The sequence below is a fragment of the Mustela putorius genome, unplaced genomic scaffold (assembly GCF_011764305.1).
Source record: "Mustela putorius furo isolate JIRA1106 unplaced genomic scaffold, ASM1176430v1.1 tig00000578_pilon_pilon_pilon, whole genome shotgun sequence".
Lineage (NCBI taxonomy): Eukaryota > Metazoa > Chordata > Mammalia > Carnivora > Mustelidae > Mustela > Mustela putorius.
In genome coordinates, this window is record NW_025421422.1 from 2,923,762 (window position 1) to 2,951,567 (window position 27,806).

Sequence of the window (27,806 nt, forward strand, 5' to 3'; positions counted from 1 at the left end):
CTCTTAATTCCAACTTAATTCCAACTCCCTTCTCCTAAAACCTCTTTTGTCTACATTCTTCCCATTGCTCACTCCATTCTATCAGTAGCTCAGATCAAATAAATTGGTTCCATTCTTTCTCTCATGGCCCATATGAAATCCTTCAGCAAATCTAATCAGTTCTACTTTCAAAAAAATGTCCAGAACCAAATGAATTCCGCAACTCTACTGCCACCACCTTGGCCCAAGCCATCATTTTCTCTTGCCTACGTTGAAACAGTGGCCTCCCAGCTGGTTTCATGGATCTGATCCTTGTGCCGTATAGTCTATTCTCCATACAGCACCTACAATGATTCGACTGAGCATCAGTCTGACCATGTTACTATTTTGCTCAAAGCCCTCTGATGTCTTCCCATTACAATAAAATCTGAAGTCCTTACTATGGCCCTCAAAACCTATATGATCTGCCCTCCCCTCAGCAACCTCTTTGATCTTATCTTCTACCATTAGGACCTTCAGTTTCTCCAGTCTAGCCAAATTGTTCTCCTTCCTATACTGTGAGTTCAAGCATATTTCCTCCTATGGGCCTTTACCCTGGGTGATCCATCTGCCTGAACTAGTCTTTTTTTCCCCCAAGAACGACATAGCTTTTTTCCCATACTTCCTCCAGGTGTCTATTTATACACCACTTCTTCAGAAATGCCTCTCTCTTCCACCCAGATAAAACTGCATCTATCCCAACATATTTACATATTGTCTCTCTCTCCCCAACACATGAAAGCATGGACTTTGCTTTGTTCAGGGCTGAAACCCCATTGCCTAAATCAGTTCCAGGTATATGATAAATGTGCATTAAATATTTGGTGACCAAATGAAGACATTCTCTTGGTTAAACAGGTATCTTCAATAATTCCCCTCCCTTATTACCCTCATCCCATTAATCTCTTAAATTCTGTCAAGTCTCCATCCATAACACCTCTTTATAGTCTGTTTATATTACCACTGCTAGTTCAGCTTCACATCATGTATCTTCTGCAACAGGCTTACATTCCTGAATCCAAACTCTTCTCTAATGCACTTCATAAGTGGAAAGATGACTTCAAAAATAAGATAGGTATAGACGTCCTTGAGCAGTCAATTACCAGCTATGTGACCTTGAACAATGGTTTCAGGGTTACAGTCTCTTCACTTGTAACCATTCTACAATGGGCCATGAATAAAACCTACTCTTAAAACTTTTATTAACCTTATTTTTTAAAACATTTTTAGGTCCACAGCAAGACAGAGCAAAAGGTAGAAAGGGTTCCTATATAATTCCACCATACTCATAATACCTACTTTTCAGGACTATTATGAGGAATAAACAAGAATATAAAGCATATAATGTTGTTAGCAGCAAAGTACATAGTAGGCACTCAACTATCATCAGGTTTCTTTCTTTCCTCTCTGAACTCTGATCATGTATTCCTTGGCTCGAAACTTTGACTGGCTTATCAATACATATAGAATAAATCAAATTTTGGAGTTCTGATATCTAAAGACTTCCACAGTTTGGCTCCAATCCGCTTTTCCATCTTTTAAAAATACCCCCATCAATGAGCCCCCACACAAACTTTACTCCACCCACAACTCTACTCACTAGTTCTGATCACATTCAGCATTTTCCTATGTGTATTCTTTGCTCCACCTCTGCCAAAAGTACTTTTCTCTTCCAGTATGTCTGCCAAAATCATGCAATCCTTCTAAACCCCACTCCAATTCCATTTTTTTCAAGAAAACATGCACAGTTTTATCACTTGGCATTTATCCCTCTCTCTCTCCTATACTTCCACTTTACTCTGTTTATGCCTCTTTTCTTTCTCCCTCTTGATGACCAGGGGCCACATCTTTTTTTTTTCTTTTTTTTTTATAATTTTTTATTTTTTATAAACATATATTTTTATCCCCAGGGGTAAAGGTCTGTGAATCACCAGGTTTACATATTTCACAGCACTCACCAAAGCACATACCCTCCCCAATGTCCATAATCCCACCCAGGGGCCACATCTTACTCAGCAATTAGCACAGTGCTCTGCAATACTTGGTATTCAGAAAAAAACTGTTGACACAAGTTACTCATCACTAGAAAAGAAAGCTAAAGATCCATCCCTAAAATACCTATCTTTAATGGGAACTGAGTCAAACAGAAGTATTCTTCCTATACTATGATTCTATAAAGTACTCTCCATTGAGAGCTTTTCAAAATATGCCTCAGGGTGGGGGCTTCTGGGTGGCTCAGTCAGTTAAGCATCTGACTTGTCTGACTGGATTTTGGGTCAGGTCATGATCCCAGGGTCCTGGAATCGAGCACTGTGGGCTGGTCTCTGGGCTCAGTGGGGAGTCTGCTGGAGATTCTCTCCTTCTCCTTCCCCCTCTACCCCTCTCCCCACATATGCACACTCTCTCTTTCAAATGGATAAATACATCTTTAAAAATAAATAAAAAATAAAATATGCCTTGGAGTGAAAGGAAGGAAATATGTGGGAGGGAAAAAAACAAAACAAAACAAAACAATAAATACCCAATAGCTACAGAATCTTAAATATTATGTAACACCTCAGAAGCATTTACTTGTTTTTTATTATGTTTTTTACTTTAACTCCACTATCGTTAATATACACACTGGTATATTAGTTTCAGGAGTACAATACAGTGATCGAACAATTCTGTACCTTACTCAGTGTCCTGTATTCTTCAATCCCCTCCACCTATTCCCCCCCCCCCTTCTCCCCTCTGGTAACCCATAATGTTCATCATTTAATAATCGTATACTACACTTTGTTATTTCTTGCAGTATTTTCTGGAGCCATTTTTAGACCTTCCATCACTTAACTTTACTTCTCATATTCTCAACTAGATGATCAGTTTCACATAGGTAGAGTGCATCTCTTGCTCTTTTATAGTCTGTTCTGCAACAACACATGGTTCTAAAGCACCACTTAGCTCATATCAATAGAATACTGAAGTAACATTTATTCGTATGTGATTTTCTTTGTTCTCTTAGGCAAGAGGAGCTGGAGAGTAGACAAGAATTATAACCTTTACAAGGAAAAGTAAAATGGCTTCAGCTAGGCTGTTACACAGACATGGCCCTTTGCTCCATTTTAATGAAAAGAGAATGCCTGTACACAAGGCTAAGAGAGGGATAATTTCTAGTTCTCATCTCAGGGGAAGTCTTACTTCCTTCTGTGCCCACCTCAATGGCAAACCCACTGGCTCAGGGCTCCACTTTCGAATGCATTATCTAACATTTCTGCAAGCTGGCATTTTCTTAATTCTCTTTTTAGGACGTTTAATATCTGTGGTAACTTCCACATGTATTGAGCTGCCTGCCTGGGCTGTAAAACTATTGGGGTTTGGTTCCATGGTTCAAAGTTGCAGAGGTTCTGCGACATCTACACTTACCCTCATTTTTTTTTCCCACAAGCCTTATTTTTTAGTACAATTCTGTAGATATATCATGTATTAGTAAAATGCCTTTTTATCCAAAGTCACTAGCCCAGTGTCTTGATTATAACACTTAAAGTGTATTGCATTTCATTTTGAAAATAACCAAAAACATTTTATGTTACCACTGTTTCCATGATCTCAAATATAAAATCCAGATTCTGGGGTTCCTAAAACCCCTCAGCCCCACATAAGAAGTCCTTTCCTGCTAAGGTTTTTATTCCTTACACCAAAATCACTACCAAAATAGCTTCAGCTGATACAAGATTCAACCTACTGTTATAAAAAGATCTCATCTGCAACAATATCGCAGTATGAGTCTCATACCCCAATAACCAATGTGACCTCTGTGCTTGGTGACACTAAACTTCTGGACAAAATGAATGGAAAAGCCGAGACAAACAAGAGCTGTTTTCTATTCACTTTCACAGCTGCTTGGACTACTGCCCAATCTCCTTAATGAGGGTGGTCTCTTGCTTTGTTTTCATGAAACCTATAGCATGTAGAACACACGGCATTTCAATAGTGAAGCCTTCAGGATATTATATTGTCCCCCGTTGCTCGATATTTTGTCTCTCTCCTCCTCAGAATAGTCAAAAACACACTGGAGATATAACAATCACTATGACTCCTAGTGAACCAGCTTAAATGATCTACTTATTGTCAACAAGATGAATAACCAGCATACCATTTTAAGCAAAAGCCTCCACACTTTAATTTTTAATTTCAAGTCCCCAGGCAGAGACTTGAGTTCCAGTTCAAAAAGATTAGAAATACAGTGTACTATATCCCCAGTCAGGTCTGACAATGCTTCTTTAACCCAGTTTAGAGACGTGCGTGTGCACATTTTCATGGACACAGCAACAGAATTTGTTTTCAACATATACAAATATCAACCATACATATATATTTCTTAATAAAGCTGATCAATCTCCCTTCCTTTCTCCTTTATTTTTCAGGGAGGCAGTCATGGTACCAGAAAACATTTTCCTTTGTAAAACAGCAACAACCCAATATTCATTGTTATTGTGTATTTATATAAACCTTGTATAAACAACCCCCATGTCCTTGCAGGTCTATGTCATCACTGACATACGCAGCTGAACCAAATTATTTACATTACAAAATATATTCAAACAAAAGCAACATTTTTAAATACCATGTACTCAAGGCCTAATCACCATTTGGATATGAACTGTGGCTCATCCTTCATCAAAGCAGGCAAAATCAGGAAAGGTACTGATAAATTTTACATTTCTCAGAATTTGAAAAATATTCACAACTATGGCTAATATAGACCAAAATAAAACAACAACAAAAACACTTTTGAGTTATGCCCTTAGGTCTTAAATTCTAAAATATGAACCTGACGGTACTTAAAAGATCAGATACTTCAGCCATCTCATTTTCTTTTCTTTTTTTCTTTTTTTTTTTTTAAGATTTTATTTATTTGGGGCGCCTGGGTGGCTCAGTGGGTTAAGCCTCTGCCTTCGGCTCAGGACATGATCCCAGGGTCCTGGGATCGAGCCCCACATCGGACTCTCTGCTCAGCAAGGAGCCGGCTTCCTCCTCTCTCTCTCTGCCTGCTTCTCTGCTTACTTGTGATCTCTGTCAAATAAATAAATAAAATCTTTAAAAAAAAAAAAAAAGATTTTATTTATTTATTTGAGAGAAAATGAGTGAGAGAGAGCATGAGAGAGGAGAAGGTCAGAGGGAGAAGCCGACTCCCCAAGGAGCTGGGAGCCCGATGCGGGACTCCATTCTGGAAGTCCGGGATCATGACCTGAGCTGAAGGCAGAGGTCCAACCCATTGAGCCACTCAGGCACCCCAGCCATCTCATTTTCACATGAGAAAATTTAATCCTATTGTGTGGAAGTGACTGGTCCAAGGTCACGATGCTACAATTACAGGTCTGCTAATTCTTGAGTACCACAATTCTTCTCTTTACTGCCTGAAAAAAAAAAGATTTTAAAGCAGCTTCTGAAATAAATTCAAGCAAGGAAAATATCATTGACAGGAATTTTTTGTAGGTTTCTGAATTACATATGTTAATTTAGCAACCATACTTAGTTAACTCTCTGTGTTCTTCTTAGAAAGTGTTCTCTATTTCAGATACCAACATGACATTTCCTTGCAACCCCAAACAATTTTGGCAGCCTTTTCCACCTGTTGGGATGTGCTAAGAAAATATATGCAGCATTAAATATTTATTGAAGTAGAATCATTAGGAAGCAAATTCATTAGGAAAACAGCCAATTAATTGTCACACTTGTAAAGTACCAGGCATTGTAAGAAGTGTATAACCTAATCTAGTCCTTACCGATATTGGGAAGTAGACATTATTATTATTTTTTAAAGATTTTATTTATTCATTTGACAGACAGAGATCACAAGTAGGCAGAGAGGCAGGCAGAGAGAGAGAGGGGTGAAAGCAGACTCCCTGCTGAGCAGAGAGCCCAATGCGGGGCTCAATCCCAGGACGCTGGGATCATGACCTGAGCCGAAGGCAGAGGCTTTAACCCACTGAGCCATCCAGGCACCCCGGAAGTAGACATTATTAATACCACCATTTTATAGATGAGGAAACTGAAATAAAGAGATTAAAGAACTAACCAGGATCAAATATCAACTAGTAAATTGCAGAGCAAGGATTCTATCCCAGACCTCCTAGATTCAGAGCCCAAGCTCTTAACCACTAATACTACATGGTCTTTCTATAAGGAACACATACATGAAAGAAAGAAAGAAAGAAAGAGAGAGAAAGACATTATTTTTCTGACTAGCTGAAAGTTGAAAGGTTAACAAGACTATATGTCATTGAATGACAAAATTCCCAAGTTCAAAGAAACCCAGAAGCCATCTTCCACTTTAAACACAAAGGAATTGATACTCAGGTTAAGTGATTTGTCCAAGGTCACACAGCTGTTTGGTGGCAGAACCTGTTTGTCATTATAGTCTAATGTTCTTCCCATTATTTCTCATTGTTCTCCTCTGCTCATAGACAAGTTAGGGAATGTAACATTTAAAGCAGCAATACAAGGTATCAGATAAATAGTCTAAAAAGGAAACCTGATTTGGGGGAAGTAGAATTTCTAAAAAGTGACACATCAAAGAACAAAGTATGTGTGTAATTTGGTGATTACATGTTCCACAAACAAGCAGAAAAGATTTCACTAATTCAAAGAAAGCCAAAGCCAAAGGTTACATTCTCCCTTAGAAAATAAGAGATATTTTTCTAGAATTGATTGGCCCTAACTGAGCAAGGCCCAAAATGCTGTCTTGCAGTAAATGCAGTGTGTCCACTGCCTGGCTGTTCACACTTGGCCACATAGCTCAACATGTAAAGGCTGTAATTCCGAGTTATCAGTTTGTGGATGCAAGTGTTAAACAAAGCCTACAGCACCGGCCCAGATCATTTCCTCCTCCCCCTCTTTTTTAATGAAGCCACGAATTCAGTGGAGTCTGGAGATTTAAATTCTAATCATTTTCCCTTTGCCCTTTAACACTGGTGCTCCCAAGGGAACCTTTACTTCCAAGCATTACTATTCTAGGCCCCTGAATCAATAACCTACAGCTCTAAAAGGCAAGAATGCCAAGTAAATGCTGTTCTCTCTCCGTCCCCATCCCAATTAAAGAAAATGAAATCTATAAGGCTGTGGATGAGCCTCCAATAGACATACTATAATAATAAAAACCACTCAGAACATTTCAAACCAGACTAAACAAGATGCTGTGCTCTACTTGTACACAGCAGTAATGCGAGAATCCAGCTGACTACATGTAGGAGGAATGCGTCTCAAAAGAGGGAACCTAAATCTCTGATTGTCTCTTTGTCCTGTTCCACCTCCAAACCCACCAAAAGTGCCACTTACTCACCTCGTTCCTCTGCACACAGGATGAGATCTACCAGGCCACAGCTGGGTCTCTGTGTTACTCATTCATTCTGCTTTGCACAGGCTGTGTGGCAAACCAGTCCAGTATTAAGAATGAAAATTATTTTACATTTCAATTTAATAAATATTTATTGACTCACTTTTATGGGCCAAACATCAAGCCACATACTGAGGACTAAGTAAAGAAAAAACCCCAGTCCTTGGTTCCAATCATCTGTCTAGCAAGGCAAAGAGATGAAAGAAGAAACAAAAGTCTAACAAAAATCCCCACAGTTGGGGCACCTGGGTGGCTCAGTGGGTTAAGCCTCTGCCTTCGGTTCAGGTCATGATCCCAGGGTCCTGGGATCAAGCCCCACATCGGGCCCTCTGCTCAGCAGGGAGCCTGCTTCCTCCTCTCTCTGCCTGTCTCTCTGCCTACTTGTGATCTCTGTCCATCAAATAAATAAATAAAATCTTTAAAGAAAAAAAAATCCCTACAGTTCTACAGCCCTTCAGAACCTTAGAAAAGTCTTATAAAACTTTTGCATCCTTTATAGCTCCCTGATCCTCACATCAGTCCTGAGGTAGGTAAGACAGTGTCTCTACCTGTCTGTTAAGAGGATGAAAGCAGGGGTGCCTGGCTGGCTCAGTGGGTTAAGCCTCTGCCTTCAGCTCAGGTCATGATCTCAGGGTCCTGGGATCGAGTCCCACATCCAGCACTCTGCTTGGCGGGAAACCTGCTTCCCCCCTCTCTCTGCCTGTCTCTCTACCTACTTGTGATCTCTCTCTGTTGAATAAGTAAATAAAAATCTTAAAAAAAAAAAAAAAAGAGGATGAAAGCATAAATTTCATAGCAGATGAAAGCACAAATTCAGAGTACAGACGTGCTATGAATAAGAGGCAACAGGAGCAATGCACCACAAAGCCAGTGTCAAAGAGTGTATTTAATGAAACCATAAATACTATTGCATCATAATTATGTGAGAAAGCTCAGTCAGGCAGTGAACAGCTCTTGCAGTAAAACAGTGCTGTAAGAGTGACCAAATAAAAATATCCCCACCAAGGATGCTTTCGCAGGCTGTAAGAGACTGTGATGCTCTGACTTTAACTCTACTGAATCGTTGTCAACTTGTTTAGTGCTATTTTTGCTTTATTCCCTTCAATTATGTCCCCAAAACTCTTATTAGAAAATGTGCCACAAACATGAAAAGCTGAGAAACAATGACCTCAGAACAGAGCGAGTAAGTCGTGGTAGAGAACCAAATTTCCCATCTTTCATTCAGTGCACTTCCTATTATAAAATACAGTCTTTCAGACTGTGCAAAGGAAATTCAGGTCACATGAATTTCGTTTTGGAAAAGACTCTTTTAATACTCTAGAGGGCTTTCAGTCCAGGATCCCTGAGTATATCCTGAGTCTCAGGTAGCCTCAAAATTAATCCCTGGACTCTCACATTCCTCAGAATTTGTGAACACAGCCCAAATATCTTAAAGGGGCCTAGACTGGACTGGATGTCCTGAAAGTCCAGTTCAGACCTCATCTTCAAGATGACACTAGTTGCCCCAGGACTAAATGGCTCCATAAACATAGGTGTTATATAAGGTACAGTATAAATCTTGGCAAGCCAGAACACCAGTGTCCCCTGCCCCCACCCCATTTCGAACCAAAAAGGATTCTGTAACTGCTTAAAATGGTCATAGAAAGAACAAAGAACCTCAAGTGCTTTTAGTTGCCCCACCTGTATGCTCTAGAGCTGGAGAGAGGGGACAAGGACAGAAAGACAGCAGAAGAGGGAGGAACGGGACAAAAGCAAGGGAGAGAGGGAGGCAGAAAGAGAGAGAATGAATGTGGCGGGGGATAAGGAAAGTAAAGGTGTGGGAAGAAAAAATAGAAATCTAAACATAAATAAGGGATGAAAATTGTGAATGTGCTTTCCCTTCAGTCAGCCTCAGTTTCTTTTTTTCTAAAATTTATTTATTTATTTAGGGACCCCTGAGTGGTTCAGTTGGTTAAGTGTCTGCCTTCAGCTCAGGTCATAATCCTAGCATCCTGGGATTGAGTCCCACATGGGCATATTGCTCAATGGGGACACTGCTTCTCCCTCCGCTGCTCCCCCTGCTTGTATGCTCTCTGACAAATAAATAAATAAAATCTTTAAAAAAAAAAAAAAAGATTTATGAGAGGCAGGGAGGGCTAGAGGGAGAGAACCTTCAAGCAGACTCCCTGCTGAGGGCACGGAGCCCAATGTGGACCTCCACAATCCATGAGATCACAACCTGAGCCAAAACCAAAAGTCAGATTCCCAAATGACTGAGCCACCCAGGTACCCCTCAGCCTCAGTTTCTGAGCCTCTCGTGGTGTGAACACTTTGCCATGCTGTCAGTGGTTCTAGTGTAAAAAGCATTACTTTTCCCTAAACATCATGCCCACAGATGCAAGCCAAGTATGTCTGGGACTCAATCAAAGAAATGTTGCTTTGTTCTAACACTGGAGGAAAAATCTGCTGTATTAAATTTACTGATCTCTAACATGCAATTTTTTTTTAAAGAATTTATTTATCTGAGAGAGATAGTGAGAAAGAATATGAAGGGGTGGGGAGAGGGAGAACCTACCTGGCAGGGAGCCCAACAGGAGGCTTGATCCCAGAACCCTAGGATCATGACCTAAACTGAAGGCAGACACTTAACTGACTGAGCCACCCGGGTGTCCCTCTAACATGGAATTTTTAAAGGGATTTTTCAAGGTCATTTTGACTATTTTAGTTTTCACTTTAGGTACTGACTTTGTAACTGACCTCCCAAGTAAGGTGCAGCTTCATAATATTTTTCTCAGGGTAAACATGACTTCCTTACCATCTGAGAATCCCCAGCTTTTGGCCACCATTTCTTCTCCTAATTTACAGTTTATCATTTCTATATCCTTCCACCTATTTCAGTTTAGAAAAACAGGACTATAGTAGCTGGTTCAAAAATAATGGGATTTTTTAAAGCTTTAAACATGGACTAAAGAAACCAACAGTTGTTTTTTGTTTTGTTTTTTGAAACTTCTGACTTTAGTGATTTGGCAATGAAAATTCATTGCATTGCTGATGATCCTAATATATGATGCACTTCAACTCTACCAGACTTTTTCATTTTCCTGCCAACTGTCTCCTGTCAGCCTTTGTTTGAAATTTCTTAACTCCTGGGGATTTCTGCCAAACTCTTAGTACCATGAACTCGGCATTATCTTTGTAAAATTTAAATCCCAGGCTGGCTTCCCCAGCCACCCAGCTCATTTCTGAGCTCTTTTTACTGTAATCTGTGTATAATCTTATAATAGAAACTAATTTTATTATCGCTCTGAAACATAATTAGGAAGGTAAATTTCTCATAATCACAAGAGTTGATAAATTTATCTGAAATACTATCACTTAGAAGAGAAGAAGTTCTTTTTATTCTTGATGTTCTGTATTATCAAAGTCACCGTACTTAAGCCTTAGGCCCTCAGTACCTCATCTTGCCTGACCTGGCCCCACAGCAACAGCCAGCCTCATCTACAATGAAAAGAAAAGCTACTAGACAGTCCTCTTTAACAGTCAATTTTCCAAAACAACCTTCTACCATAGTAACAGAAGCACGTGCACTGTAGAAAGTTAGGAAATGTCGATGAGCAAAAACAATTTTAAATAAACATTTCACATCTCCATATCCAGAGAAAGTACTGCTAACATCTTGATATATATCTTATTAGGTCTATTCCTTTGGCCCACATACATACATTTATATGTGTGGCTTTCACACACACACACACAAATTGTATTGCACCTACTCTTCTGCAACCTGATTTTTAAAGCACTTACCTTTCTATTTCAGTAAGTTTTCATCTCATCTAATGCCCAGACCAAATTCAGTTATCTCACATGGAGCCTGGCTGGTTTGTCCAAATTATTGTCAAACATGTAATCATCATCAACCAATATTAGTTTTAAGCTGTATCTCCCAAGCCAGGTACAACCTGCCTTCTTCCCTTTGCCCATCAGTATAGTGCAAGTCTTTTTGTTCAGAATCTCAAAAAGTGCCAGGTCTCGACCCCTGAGCCCCCGTATACATACAGTTAGTTGTACACAGCACTGATAGTAGTGGCAGAAGCACCAGGACCACCACCACCTTATACTTGGAAACCTTTCCTTATCACACACATAGAGAGCTTAACGCAAAGCAAAAACTTCTGAGTTAGAAAGCAACTTGTCCTCAGCCTGGGCGGGGGGCGGGGGGGGGTGGGAAGAACCTTCATTTTGGAGGCTCTATCATCAAGAATGATTGAGAAGATCTAAATGAATTTGTGACTTAATATCTACATATTGTCTAAAATATTTAGGATAGCCCAGATGGTAAAAGCAATAGCATAGCAACTACTCCCCAGACCACTTAACTAATATATTTCCAGTATTACTATTTAAGGCTCCTATATTTTAAACGAGTGTGTGTGCATAAGAAGTCCAATGAGATCCAATTTCTTCAACTCTAAGACTCTGAAATTTTCTTTCTTTTTTTTTTTTTTTAAAGATTTTATTTATTTATTTGACAGAGAGAAATCACAAGTAGATGGAGAGGCAGGCAGAGAGAGAGAGAGGGAAGCAGGCTCCCTGCTGAGCAGAGAGCCCGATGCGGGACTCGATCCCAGGACCCTGAGATCATGACCTGAGCCGAAGGCAGCGGCTTAACCCACTGAGCCACCCAGGCGCCCCTGAAATTTTCTTAAAAATACACATACATATTCAAACACTGAAAAGGCAGATATTTTAATCTTATTTTAAATTAATGTTTCAGCTTCTTTAATTCTTGTTTATATTTGAGTTGATAGAAGATAGATGTAAGGGCAGGAAAAATGGGGATTTGGGAGGTATGATAAGAAATGAAATCTTGCCATTTGCGACAATATGGATGGAACTAGAGCGTATCATGCTTAGCGAAATAAGTCAAGCAGAGAAAGACAACTATCATATGATCTCCCTGATATGAGGAAGTGGTGATGCAACATGGGGGCTTAAGTGGGTAGGAGAAGAATCAATGAAACAAGATGGGATTGGGAGGGAGACAAACCATAAGTGACTCTTAATCTCACAAAACAAACTGAGGGTTGCTGGGGGGAGGGGGTTTGGGAGAAGGGGGTGGGATTATGGACATTGGGGAGGGTATGTGCTTTGGTGAGTGCTGTGAAGTGTGTAAACCTGGTGATTCACAGACCTGTACCCCTGGGGATAAAAATATATGTTTATAAAAAATAAAAAATTAATAAAAAAAAAAAGAAATGAAATGCAGAATAGTTTATAGTCTAAAAAGGAAACAGGGGCGCCTGGGTGGCTCAGTGGGTTAAAGCCTCTGCCTTCAGCTCAGGTCATGGTCTCAGGGTCCTGGGATCGAGCCCCGCATCAGGTTCTCTGCTCCGCAGGGAGCCTGCTCTCTTCTCTCTCTGCCTGCCTCTGCCTATTTGTGATCTCTGTCTGTCAAATAAATAAATAAAATCTTTTTTAAAAAATAAGAAAATTAAAAAAATAAATAAAAAGGAAACAGAAAGTTAGGTTGGTAGAGAATCAGAGAGAAGGGGTAACAAAAGGAAAATTCAAAGGCATATCACACCAGTTGAGGAACCAGTAAAAGAGAAGCCAATATCTAATGGCCTTTTCACTAAAGGCACCTCCTTAGATTAGTAGCAACAGGGTGACTGCTCACTAAGCAATTACTCAAGTAATATGTCCAAAATAAAATAAAATCCAAAGCTTTTAAATGTTTATAAAAGAAACTGAGAGAATTCAAATTCAGAAATACACTGTACTCCTTCATTCATTCCCAAGTGTGGGTTGAAATCCCAAAGTTGTGAGCTCTATGCTGACCAATGCACATGCACTGTCACATATCCCTGATGTCAAGGTATTTACTATCAAACTAATGTTTTCTCTTCATTAGCCTATCAGTCAGATCTTTAAACCATAAAACATCCTTATGACAAAAAGAAGAAGAGCCACCACCACCACCACCTTATCACTTTACCCAGTCCAAATAATATTCTCAGTAGGCTACCATCTCAGTCATCTACTAAACAAACTCAGCCATTAGGTTCACAGCAAAACAGACATAATCATCTCATTTACTGATCCATGAAGCCAAACCTAAATACCAATGCTCATTGGAAAAGATCTGCACACTTAATTCACAGCTGCCATGTTTCAGATACAGGGTTTTCTAATTGACCCTTACTTTACGTAAAAGCCAAGATCTCCCACCCATACGCTTACTGGTCAAGCTCCCCTACCCTTAGTCCAAATTTAAAGTCTGATTTCAATACTAATTACACTTAAATATGGGCTCCCAAAGAATACATCTATCTATAAACACTAATGTACTGGAGACTCAAGTCTTCTGTTCAACCCCTGAAACAGTAGAGTAGGAAGAGAAACACAATACCACCACATTACGTGAACTTGTCAGAAGAAGCACAGGGAGGGTAGGCTTAGGGGAACATCTGTTTTCAGTAGCAGCAGTGAATGGATGAAGGAGGAAAAATAAGTTCCTGGTGTCTGCACTGAATAATGCCTAACGTGGTGACAGGAGACACCGGGCTTACAAGCAATATCATTTTTAAAGCATAGAAAGTCATTAAAAATCAGGTGGTGACAAATGCAAAAATAAAAGCTATTAATACTTTCCTTTACCTGAAATTACTCTGGAGTGTTAGTTAAGTAACTCACTCCATAATTCATTCTGATCATCACGTGTTACTGTTTTGTGATCTTTGATAACGTGTTGAAAGCTCTCCTTCCTGGGCTTCCATGCCTTAGAAGTTTTGGCAGTACTTCTTTGTAGGCCTGTCTGTAATTTTTTTCCTCTTAAAGCACACAACTACAGAAATTGTGCAGCACACCTGTGTCAGACAGTCCCAGGTTCAAATCCCAGATCACTACTTATGAATTCCTGGATTGTCGGCAAGTTATTGACCCAGTCTTAGACTTGGTTTCCTCCCCTGTAAAACAGTCATTCTAAAATCCTTTTGCAGTATTGTTAGGATGTAAGTAGGTAATGATGTCAGCACAGCGCCTCACACACAGGAGGCACTCAATAAATGGTAGCTATTACCATCATTAGTGTTGACAACTTTCCTCCACTTTGTCTGTGCTTCTGTTGTAGTTCCATTTGCAAAACTGGAAATGACTTTCGAAGGTTTCATCTCCAATCATGCTCTTACAAGCAAGATTTCAGATGGTCTAGTTATTTTCAGGTCGCAGACTTGTAAGGGGGCTGTGTAACTTCTATACAATCTCCCAATCTAGAAAGCAATTTAACCTATGGAAGTAGTCAGTGTCAAGGGTTACAGATATTGTGATTTTGTATCTCTTCACAGTCCATCAATCTGTTCATTAAGCAAACCCAGAGTCACATACAAAAGCTTACCAACGGACTCCCACCAAACTTAACGGAGGGAACACAGATCACAATCTTTGCTCTTCACTACTGACCAATTGTATATTATTTCTGGTGCCAGATCCCCAACATGACTACCAGGAGGTGAACACATGGAAAAACAACTGGTCCAAAACATTTTGTTTTACTCACAGATTATTTGGTTATGAACAGAGGTGATGCCCCCTTTATAATATTAATGATACTAAAGTCCAAAAGGGGTGTGGCAGAGAAGGGACAGAATGATTCCATGTGACTCTTCAACTTATTAAGTGGACAATTACCCCACTCCCCTGTTAAACATGGCACCAAATTCCAAAGTCAAAGTTTGGCTAACATTTGTCCACATTACCTCCTGTTTTAGGCCCTTTGTACCGATACTGTCCAGAGCCAGCTGTGTCCATGAAGGTCCATTTTAACCTTCCCCAAGCTATCTTACCCAAGTGCTTCAGAAAAAGTATTAAATAGGGGTCTCTTTGATTCCCAACATATCTGGTAGCCAATCAAAGCTGTCTCTTGACAGTAAATAGCATCCTCTCTCACAAATGCCCTATTTCTTCTGCTTTACATATGACAAGAGTGTAAGAGGCTACAGGAGCGCACAAGACAGGTTTTACGTGGCTTCGTGCCAAGAGTGGTGAACAGTTTTGTGTGTTTCAAAGTAGTGAAGTGTCTCATTTTATCATAAAAACAACCTCTGTAGCCATTCACACCACAGGTCTGAGGAGGTCAGTCAGAGCTGGAAAGGCAATCGGAAAGACAGATTTTTTTTTTTTTTAAAGTAAACATCTGCTGAAAAAGCTGAAGTAACAAGCTTCCGTCCTCATCATGTGACTGGCTTAGCTTTTGATCTATTTGCTTCCAAAATGACAGGCTCTAGAAGCAAAAGACACACAACTACCAATAAAAAGACAAGTTGAATATAAATAAGATGGGAAAAAACAGAATATGTGCATTGTTGTTAAGACAAACATGCAAAAAGGAAATGATGTTGGCAGATATGGACCATCATTCTGCAGATGCTTGTTATCCTCTCCAAGGCACTGGCCTACCTGTCATCCTATTCCGTTTTCCCTATAGCTTCTCACTCACCGCCTGCCTCCCAGCACCTAATCTCCAGTTCCCTCCCTCTCTCCAATCATTCCTCCCATCACCTTTCTCCCACTCACCCCAGATCTTCTTTCTCCTATTTTCTCAAGTGTTCCCATAGGATTTGTTACTAGCAGCATTAATAGTGGCATTATCATTAGCTGCCAAAATCCTAATGTTCATTTTATAAGAATTACCTAGGGAGGACAGAACTTTAAGGGAGATGGGATCTGGGGAGATGAGAATGATAATGGTCACTACCAAGAGCCAGGAAAGTGCACGACAGCAGTTGTAGAATTTATTTTCCAAGTTATGCAGGGCTGGGAATGAACTCTGACTGATAAAAGCAGGGCTTGATCAAATATTTTACTTTCTAATACTTCCTCAAATGAGTGGCAGTTTTTTCTGCTTGCCTGTTAGTTTAGCATTTAATAGTGTCTGTTGCCAGGACAGTAAACTTTGTGCAGAGCTCAGAGCTATCACTGATTAATGAAGAATTCTATCTTCATATGGGGTTTTATTTTTATTTTTTATATGTTTTTAAAGATTTTATTCATTTATTTATTTGAGAGAGAGTGGGAGGAGGGGGGAAGGGGTAGAGGGAGAGGGAGAAGCAGACTCCTCACTGAGCAGGGAGCCCAACACAGGGCTGGTTGGATCCCAGGACCCCAAGACCATGACCTGAGCCGAAGGCAGACCAACTAAGCCACCCAGGCACCCCAGATGTCATTTCTTTCTTTAAGCTATATTCAACAAATATTTTTGAGTGAATGTCAATGTGCAAGCCATTGCACTAGACTCCATGGGAGACCAGAGAGTGGTCAGTCATAGAGGCTGGCTGTAATGATAAATATTTATATAACATGTACGTACAAATAGCCACAGCATAAAGTAGAAGGAGATAGATAAGGCACTCTGGGAATTCAGAGAAGGAAGGAATCAATTTCAATGGAGGGGCTGGTGAAAAAGATGGTGATAGACAGTTCAGACAAGATGCTGTTTCACTGTGTGCCAGCATTTCAGTATTTGTGAACTTCTCTGGGTGCCTAAATCTCCTCTGGAATTTACAGGTACTCTGTTGTTAGTATTCCCGTCCATAATACTTCTCCAGTTACCTCTTCCAGTCATTGAAATGAAAATGTAAGAAACCAAAATAAGGACTTTAACTATTAAATCACAATGAAATTGGTAAAGGGACCCAAATACAAGCATAATTCACTCAACTTAGCCTCATACACTTTGTATTTGATAGCAATAATCCTGTAGCATCTAGAAAACACACTTATCTTATTAACGAGACTGGAATTATTTCAATTAGGTATCTCCACATGCACCAACTGTTAGAAATCAGACTGTTTTGAAACAGTTGTTAATGACCTAACACGGCAAACGTTTTCCTGAATTTCAGGGGGAAATCTATGATTGAGACAGATGGGAAAGAGCCTGGCCCTGCTGTGTAGCAGAGGAACAGCCTTGTGGGCCTAGAAATGCATTTTCCACTGGGATATAGCAAACAATCCTAAAGACACCCAGAAAGACAATCAGAAACTTTGGTAACATCTGCTACATTAAAAGTTCAAAACCTGGCACCAGTAAACATCTAATTATGGGAAGAAATGCTTTAGCTCAAAAACAAGTCTCTAAATTTCAAAGTCATATATAACACTACTGAGAACATCAGGGGTCCAAGGTCTAACCCCAGTCCTCTGGCTAACCTGGAGGAGTTTACACTTTGCCTCCACTGGACCCTTCCCCTTAGATAAGAAACAAGACTCATAACAGAGTTCCATTCTAATGCTTTACTTCCTGTTGGAAAGGAGGGTTTGTTTTTTTTTTTTTTTAAGCCTATTAATTCATGGAAATGCTTTAAACCTTTGAAAGGCTGTTCACAAATTCACAGGAATATTTACAGGGTCAGTTTTGACCCTCTGAGGAGGCACAGGCCCTAGAAATTCTAACCCCTGCTGAAGTATATATGTGGTCTGCCTGAAGCAAGTTGGATACACGTTAAAAACAACTACAAAGGAACACATTTTATGTTTACGAACTGGATAAGTGCTATCCTTTTGGTACTTCATAGTTGAGAATCAACTTGCTTCTTGAGAACAAATCCATTGGGGGAAAAAATTCATTTATTTTACTTATTTTCTGGCCTAATTAAGAAGAAAAGTAGTAAGAGTTCTTATTCTAGCCTCTCTTGTCTTTTCTTAGACCTTAAAAAATTAAAAAATACTTCTGGAGGAGTACCTGGGCGGCTCAGTGGGTTAAGGCCTCTGCCTTCGGCTCAGGTCATGATCTCAGGGTCCTGGGATCGAACCCTGCATTGGGCTCTCTGCTCAGCAGGGAGCCTGCTTCCCCCTCTCTCTGCCTGCCTCCTCCTCTCTCTGCCTGCCTCTGCCTGCTTGTGATTTCTGTCAAATAAATAAATAAAATCTTTAAAAAAAAAAAAAAAAAAAAAAAAAAACAACTTCTGGAGAAAATAGGAGGGAGAAAAGCAAACACAAGCACACCAATGTTCATTTCCAGGGACTATGGTACGCTGTGCCTAGTATTCCTCCACTGCTGTGATGAACGAAGTTCCTTCCCTGGCGTGCCTGTCCAGCATGCCCAGGCTCCCTGGGCTCTAAAGGAACATGAAAGAATTGTTGCATACTTGTGTTTACACACACACACACACACACACACACACTCTCAGTGTTTTATACAAGGTTTTGGTGTTTGGATAAAACAATATCATTTCATTTTCTATAAGGCTTATGGTCAAGGTAGGTATAGCCTAGTAATCCACTTAACTGCTTCACTGATTAAATTTTTTGAGCTCTAATCTTCCTTCATAAGAAAGAAAAAATTTTAGTTGTTACAAGGTACAATAACATCTTTAGGTATTTCTGCAGTATAATACACACTGTGATTTATACATATAATGAATACAAGGACTGAATTAGTGTGGAGACAAATCTCTTATCACCATTTTTCTAGTTCTCATACAGCCAATCACTTCTACTGGTGCTTAATGACCAACGGGCCAGTCTGTTGGATCTGGCACAATGCCAAGTATACAACCCAAGAAACTGAATTGAATGCCAGAGAGTCAACATCCTGTCTAAGAGAAGTGAGTTAGATACCAAAGTTAAGTCTACAGGGTTTCAATTAACTATTAGAATGACAAGTAGAGGCTGGTTTTGTTCAATGATAGTATTCCAGAAAAAAATGTTTGTGAATGTTTAGTAATCTCTTATATTTCTGTTACACTGTGGAAGAATTACTCTAAAATCAGCTATACCCTCTCCTGTTTTGCTTTTTCCTGTTTTATAAATACATTTTTAGAGTAGACTTAGTTAATAAGATGCTAGCAAGCAAGCTTCCTAAAAGTTGCAAAGGGTTGAAAAAATAATAATAAAGAAGTTTCTGAACTATCACTGCTGAATGTGGCAAACACAACTTGTCAGCCCCATTTACCAATGAGTTGTTTCAGTCCCTCAGGATAAGGAGATTGGATCAAGTGTCTTCTAAGGTCCCTTCCACCAAGAAGATTCCATGATGGTGAAGGTAATGTTTCATTTCATAATACATACAATCAGCAAATGCTTTGAGGAAAAAGTCCCCAACTTTTTTTTTTTAATTAATTAATTTATTTATTTGACAGAGAACACAAGTAGGCAGAGAGGCAGGCAGAGAGAGAGAGAGAGAGAAGCAGGCTCTGCACTGAGCAGAGAGCCCGATGCGGGGTTCGATCCCAGGGTCCTGGGATCATGACCCGGGCCGAAGGCAGAGGCTTTAACCCGCTGAGCCACCCAGGCGCCCCCCTTTTTTTTTTTAATATTTTATTTATTTGACAAAAATCACAACTAGGCAGAGAGGCAGGCAGAGAGAGAGGAGGAAGCAGGTTCCCTGTGCAGCAGAGAGCCCGATGCGGGGCTCGATCCCAGGACCCTGGGACCATGACCTGAGCCGAAGGCAGAGGCCCCAACTCACTGAGCCACCCAGGCGCCCCCCAACTTTCATTGTAAAAGCTCAGTCTTAAAGCCAGTGTTTTTCTACATCTGCTCTGCAACGACCACAGGCCAGCAACGTGTGTGAAATTATCCTATAATTAAAATAAGCTTTTCAAGCAAATCCTGATCACCTGATCATCTCTGAAAGAGATGGTGAAGGAGGCGAACTGCTTCTCATGCACAGCAGAAGATACAGTTACTACAAGTCACTTAAGAACCAGGCAACAAAGTATTTCTTGCATAAAATTTCTTCAGATCATGTTTCAGTATTCATTAAACTTGGAGCCGAATCCTTTCCGAGCTACCGCAGGGTAAAGGAATCAGTTCCAAGCTTCCAGCTGCAATTTATGACTCTTATCATTGCTTCCCTGTCCTCCTTGCAATGTTATACAATATCCGCCTTCAAGATGTGGGAGTTTCACTCCACCCTTCTCCCGCTGTGAACAATTGGTGATAATCATGAGAAGAAAAATAACAATTGTTAAATAATATGGCTCTAACCTTAAAACTAAAAGAGAGGTCACTCTCATAATCCTGTCTATTGTTTACTGACTCCTATATTATTAAAGTGCTGAGAAAAATACATCTTTGAGAATCAAAGAAATCCAATGTAGAGAGGTCATCTAATTCAGCCTTCTACCTGATGCCTAGATCCCATCAACAGCTGCCCTCTAGCTCCTAAGTAAGCACCTCCAGAAACAGAAAACTCACTTCTTCCAGGAGAGAATGCCATATCTTGAGACCCTCCTAACTTTGGAAGTTCTCCTCTATATGAAACAAATAAACCAAAACATGTCCCTGACATTTCCTCTGGCTGGTCCTTGCACAATTCTTTTGAAGATGTAATTCATATATCATAAAAGTTATCCTTACATACCTTTTAAGAGAATGTGGAACATAACTAATTCCTCTTACACATGATAATCCTTTCAATACTTAAAGACAGTATAATAGGCCCCTTCCTATTACTAAATATATCTACTTCCTTCTGTCATATCTCACTTCAAATATTAAAAGGCATCCTTGTCATCTACTGTTTTGGCTGTGGTGGCTATTCTGAGCATACTCCAGCTCCTCTATATTCATCTTAAAGTTACTTACGTTTTCGGGGCTTGGGTGGCTCAGTCGGTTAAGCATCTGCCTGCAGCTCAGGTCATGATGCCAGGGTCCTAGGATCGAGTCCCCCATCAGGCTCCCTGCTCAGTGGGGAGCCTGCTTCTCCCTCTGCCTCTACCCACCTCACCCTCCGCCCCCCGCTCATGCGCTCTCCCTCTCTCTCTCACTCTCTCACTTGCTCTCAAATGAAAAAAAAAAAATGTTACAGACCTCTAGTAAACGTTTCAGAGTGAAAAGTAACATAGATTGTATTAATGTGAGAGAGAAGAGGAAACTGACTTCTAAACACGGTCTTTTGGAATTGACAGATGATGTCTGAGATTCAGAAAGAATGAGGTCACAGAGATAATAGCCAAGTAGGCTGGGAGGTGCCCAAGAAAGGCTAAAGCAATATGAGGATAACAAAGCTGCTATTTAGTAAGATAAAATAAGGAAAGGGTTTAACTATAGAATTTAGGGGCACCTGGGTGGTCCAGTGGGTTAAAGCCCCTGCCTTTGGCTCAGGTCATGGTCTTGGGGTCCTGGGACAGAGCCCCACGTCAGACTCTCTGCTCACCGGGGAGCTTGCCCCCCCCCACCTGCCTCTCTGCCTTCTTGTGATCTCTGTCAAATAAATAAATTTTTTAAAATTTAAAAAATAAATTTAAGAATATATATATGTATGTATGTATGTATTTATGTGTGTAGAGATTAGGATACCCTTATAAGGATAAAAAAATAAATAAATAAATGTCTAGAAGTAGAGAAAAGTAGTGGACTGCCTGGGTGGCTCAGTCGGTTAAGTCAACTCTTGACTTTGGCCCAGGTCAAGATCCCAGGGTCCTGGGATGGAACCCTGTATCAGGCTCAAGCTCGGGGGGCTTGCCTGCTTTAAGATTCTCTCTCTCCCCCGACCTTCCCCCTGCTTGCTCGCACTCTCTCTCTCTCTCTCTCACTCTCTCTCTAAAATAAATAAATACATGTTCAAAAAAATAGAGAAAAGTAGTAATTTAGTGAACTAGCAAAGAGAGTGAATAAAAGAAAGGGTAGAATCCTTTTCCAATCTTTTCAGAAGAAAAGATTTCTATCTTTAATAATATAAACCTCAATGTACAATTTTTTTCATTAAAAATTCTCCTCACCTTGGATTGAATTAAAACAAAACAAAAAGATAACCAAACAGCTGTTTCTTTTTGTTTTTTAAGATTTTATTTATTTATTTGACAGACAGAGATCACAAGTAGGCAGAGAGGCAGGCAGAGAGAGAGGAAGGGAAGCAGGCTCCCTGTCGGTGGAGAGACAGGCAGAGAGAGAGAGAGAGGAGGAAGCGGGCTTCCCACTGAGCAGAGAGACCAATGCAGGGCTCGATCCCAGGACCCTGGGATCATGACCTGAGCAGAAGGCAGAGGCTTAACCCACTGAGCCACCCAGGTGCCCCCCAAACAGCTGTTTCTAAAACAGTAATCTGGGTATGCTATGTATAAGACTTAATTTTTACTCAATTCTTTTATTTTCATGTTTGTTAAAAAAAAAAAAAGTGATGAACTGTAAGCAAGTCTCTTGTAAACTTGGTAAAGTTTAAAATATTCCAATGAAAATCTGTCCAGAAGGCATTAGTTTTTAAAACACATTCAGCAAGGAATCCCAGGATGGCTCAGTCGATTAAGGATCTGACTCCTGATTTTAGCTGAAGTCATGATCTCAGGGTTATGAGATCAAGTCCCACATCAGGCTCTGCTGTCAGCAGGGAGTCAGCTGGAAATTCTGTCTCCTGCTCTTTCTCCCTCTGTGGCTCCCCCTTCTCTCTCTCTCTCTCTCTCTCTCAAATAAATAAATCTTTTTTTTTAAACCACATTCAGCAAAACTCCAGATCAAATTCTTCTTCTTTTTTTTTTTTAAAGATTTTATTTATTTATTTGACAGACAGAGATCACAAGTAGGCAGAGAGGCAGGCAGAGAGAGAGAGAGGAGGAAGCAGGCTCCCTGCTGAGCAGAGAGCCCGATGCAGGGCTCGATCCCAGGACCCTGGGATCATGACCTGAGCTGAAGGCAGAGGCTTTAACCCACTGAGCCACCCAGGCACCCCTAGATCAAATTCTTCTAACAGATTGTAGATAAAAGTAGTTTTATATTTTTATGATACTCTGCCACCCTTAAAATTTTCTCTCAAATCCAGCTGCAGAGTCAGTCAATAGCAGTCACACTTGCAGATCCCAGCTATCTGGGGCCAGAAAACCAACTGCAAAGTTATTTAACTCTTAAGGGAAGGCGTTACCACCACAGTTCAGCCATGTTTATCACACTTAGTAATATAAAAGCAAGCTTCCTCTAATAGTCCATTCCCAAAACACACCGTTGAAAAGAATTTGGGTTCAGAAGATCATTTTTATCCATCCTCAGAACCTCAAGAAGAGGCTCTACAAAGAACAGGGTCTCTGCTCCAAGAGCTCATCAGAAAGCAGTGCTCATGAGATAGCACTGTGTTCCTTGACAGCTAAACAAGAACTACAACCTTCCAAAAAATGCACAGGATTAAATGACACCAGCAGGAAGGCACCAGTTTCCCAGCAATGGTTGCAATGTCAGTTTAGTGGCCTTCACATATTGATGCTCTCCATAGTATTAAAGACAGCAAAAGTAATACCTTTTAAAAAAAAGAACAGTCCCAATCACTGTAGGAACAACAGCTACAACCTCTCCTATTAGAGAGTAGAACACAAGTGGAAGCAAATGGAATGCCAGAGTATGTGAGATATGCGAAACAACCAAAACCAAGGTTCTTTGTGGCCAGTCTGAGATCTGGCAAACAGAATCGTAACACACAAGTTTCCAGATCTTGTTCTCCAACAGTTCTAAATCTTGCTGGAGTTTTCTAAACTAAAGCCCCCACATCAATGTTTTTGCCAAAACAAATATTTTAAAGCACTGTAATTTCAAAGTAATAAGAAGAGGACAGTTGCATAAAAGTTATGAGAAGAGATAAGACAAGTTCACAGTTGGGTTAACCAGTCACTACTGACCCTGTTCTAGTTTGAAAGAGAAACTGGGACTTCATAAGTTCTCCCCTCCCACCCTCAAAATATGCCTTGATAAAAGACACGAGCCTGCCTTCAGACATCTGAGGATCTATCATGGAGAAGATGAATGAAGGCTATGCCAGATGGTCAGAACCAAGATCTTAGTCCAACCTCGTTACCACTTGATTAGAACTCCAGCAGAATCCCTCAGGAGTTAGAAGGTCTTCCTGCTACTCCTTCTCCACAGCTATTCCTTTCCAGTTCACATTGTGCCATGTAGCCAGAGAGACACAGTAACAGAGAGAAAAGATGAGCACAGTTCTTAACCAGTTTGGAAAACAAATCTGGGATGCTCACTGGCTCCTGAACAAAACCAAAGCTCCTTATTTATCTTAGCATACAAGGCCTTCACAGTATGACCCAATCTGTCTCCCCTGCCTCACTGCCTTATAACTTCCCACCAAACTCATTAAAAGCCCACCACAGTGATCTTCTCCACCTACCAGGTAGGCCAGGTGTCTCACAAATCTGTGCCAGATAAACCTTCCCTCCGATCCCTTCTCCATCTGACAAAATGTATCTCCTTGAACAAAATGAACCCTGCTCTCAGGATTCAAGTTTGTTCTTCTATTGATTTCGCAGTTTTCACACATACTGTGCTTTTCTATATTACTTTCTCTTTCTGTGTTCAGATGATGTTTGGGGACTGAACGGGCAGGGAATGGGGAAGGTGGGCTGCAAGTAGACAGCCATGCAAAAGAGCTGTAGGCAAACATTCTCCATTTAAAATATTTTCTCTAAACCCTGGTTGTCAGCTTTTAAAAAATCATCTCACTTGCTACATTATTTAGCACTTATGCTGATCCCAGAAACAGCCTAGAAGGCGGCCACAGGGGTTAAGGAGAATCAATTTTGTTATAGGAAATCTTATTTTAAATGTATAATGCAGAAGGAATGCCTTATACTTCAAAACACCTTGTCAAAATAATTTAGGATGGTAAAGAAACAAATCTATGCTTTCAGAAATTCTGAATTAAGATTGAGGGTTAAAAAAAAAACCTGGGTTGGGGCGCCTGGGTGGCTCAGTGGGTTAAGCCTCTGCCTTCGGCTCAGGTCATGATCTCAGGGTCCTGGGATTGAGCCCCGCATCGGGCTCTCTGCTCAGCGGGGAGCCTGCTTTCCCCCTCTCTCTCTGCCTGCCTCTCTGCCTGCTTCTGATCTCTCTCTCTCTCTCAAATAAATGAATAAATAAAAAATCCTTAAAAAAAAAAAACCTGGGTAACATCCCCAACCATCCCCCTGAGCTGTGGTCCCTATCACTTGTGATACTGACAGCAGAACAAATGAAGGAGAGCCATTTGCTTTGGGTTGTTCAAAAGCAAAGTACAAGGATAGCCAAACAATATAAAAGCCAACACAGAGGTACAAATCCGTGTTATCTTAAGCTTTGAAGGGGATACTATAAGCAATGAGGAGGAAAATAAACCACTGACTAAGCCAAACTCAGAAACAATTCTCTATTTAATTCACTATGAAGCCATTACACATGTCAAAGCTTGGATGAGCTTCAATGTTCTTATTTTAACCTATTTCTGTCTATTATTAATATGTCACATCATTGTCTAATATTTTTGTTCTGTGTAACACATCTGAGTAGAGACTTAATTTCTCTCCTAAGTAAAATAAGGACATAAGAGAAAGAAGACTGCATTCTGGCTTGATCTCCTTTGGTCAGAATTCACACCAGGAAATGACCTTTCAGAAACAAACACTGTGCACAGATGCAGCATCATTCTCTAGAGATCAACAGTCAATCTGAAGCTGATCAGACAGTAACTAGGGAGTGCCTGCAGGAAGGAATATTTGAAACATCTGGGATGTTAACGGCACCCCTCTAAAATAATGTAACGTGATGGCAAGTGTAGGAAGAGCCCAACGTGTTCTGTTCTGAGAGGACGGTGGTTGTCAGACTATCTAAGGTTTGAGAAGTCGGTTCGGAGTTGAAGACTGCAGCAGAGCTGGCCTGTGGTGGGAAAAGCATTCTTGTTAGCGACAAACCACCCAGAGGCAAGTGCTTTGGACACGAAGGGGCAACGCAGACAAACAGGATGCAAAGGAACAAGCGTCTCAAAAGCCAAGGTTATCTGTCCAAATATTTATATTAGTGGGGGAAGGGGGAAAAACTGAAGTGAGGACAGGACAGGGATGTAAGTCTATCTCTGAGGGAGGAAAGGTGAACAAGCAGTGATTTAAGCACAAGTAGAGTAAAACCCTGCTAAGTGTCCAATAAATTTCCAATCTGTACGGTTCAAACAATTTCCTGTTTTGCATTGAAACTTCAAGAAATACCTTCTTTTGAAATAAATGTAGTAATAAGCAATAATCAGTCCAATATTTACAACTTTCAAAAAAAGGTATAATCAGATTGGACAGACTTGATCGATTTACTTTTAATATTTTAATGGCCTAATATGTTGAATTATGGCAAAGCCAATGATCTAAACTGTATTCCAGTAAAATAACTTAGACAGGGTCTCAGAGTCTAATTCACAAGCTTAATTAAAATTGGCCTAATATGAACACTGCCAGATGGATTGAAAAGTGGCTCTGAGATCACATAGGAAAATGATAAAGGAAAATATGTCAAATGGGAGGAGGGTCTGCTGCATATGCCAGGGTTGGTATCAGGTCTAAGTTTAATTAACACACTCCCTAAATGACAAGAGAAAAATAAGATAATATCAGATAGACGGAATTCCCTTGAGATAAATAAGAAAATTTTTAAGCAAAGAAATAATTACAGAAAAGTGGAGCCTATCCTTTGGAAGTCACACAGATAAGCAATTACCATTTTTATTAGAAAAAATAATATACATGGTACACATTTAAAGAAAAATCTATTATTTTGTTCAATCAGAATGAAACATATGTTCAATGTGAGTCTAGAACTATGGGGAAATCACATTTGAAAATTAATATAAAGCAGTTTAAATAGAGATTTACTTATAATAGACCATAGTGACCACAAGGTAAATATGATCTGAAACTCCCTTTTACAGAAATTATAATAATGTATTGCTTTACAGTTCCCAAATGCTTTCACATATATTATCCCTCAAGACCCTCATAACAGCCCTCTGAGACAGGCAGGGTTCCTTATCCAATTTTACAGATAAGAAACCTGAGGCTCTGCATGGGTACATAATGTGCCTGTGATCACATAGCTAGGACGTAGAAGAAATGCCAGCAAACCTCAATTTGCTGACTTCTATTTCAATGAAAGGAAAGGGATAACATCACTGGGAAAAAAAGCTTATGCTAACTACAGTTGTAAATCTTCCTTCAATGCTTTATCAGGCACTTCAGCCTCTAAACTGGGCAAAATCCAAATAATGATGTAACTTATTAAAAGGGCCAAAATAATTTAAAAAAATCTTTAAAATATAAAACGCACATATTTTCCAACCAATTTTGCAAACTTCAATAAAAAACTTAAGAATGTATATATTTACAAAGGCAGAGACTTCTGGAAAAGTCCTTGAGAAAGGAGGACTTAAAAGCTTTCTTTTAAAGAAGTTCCAACATTTCAAGATTAAAATGTGAATTTTCCTAAATATCTCTGTATGAAAGAAGACTCTATAAATTGCCTGATTTTTTTCTCTGTGCAAGTATACAGAACTTCAAAAACCACATCGGAGGGATGGCTGGGTGGCTCAGTCGGTTAATCACCCAACTCTGGATTTCAATTGAGGTCATGATCTCGGGGTTATAAGATCAAGCCCCATGTGGGGCTCCGCACTCAGTGTGGAGCCTACTTAAGATTCTCTGTCTCC

At 40.1% G+C, this 27,806-nt stretch overlaps 1 protein-coding gene across 6 annotated transcripts in view; it reads right to left on the bottom strand.

Annotated features, from left to right (window-relative positions):
- The window catches only part of TTC28 (tetratricopeptide repeat domain 28), a 641,796-nt gene that overhangs the window by 358,842 nt on the left and 255,148 nt on the right, over positions 1-27,806 (bottom strand). The window contains exon 2 of one of the 6 annotated variants that reach the window (XM_045081531.1): positions 7,343-7,423. The exons of the other annotated variants lie outside the window; for them this stretch is intronic. The gene's annotated coding sequence lies outside the window, so the exon portion shown is untranslated. The remainder of the gene's footprint in view (positions 1-7,342; positions 7,424-27,806) is intronic. 6 annotated transcript variants of the gene reach the window in all.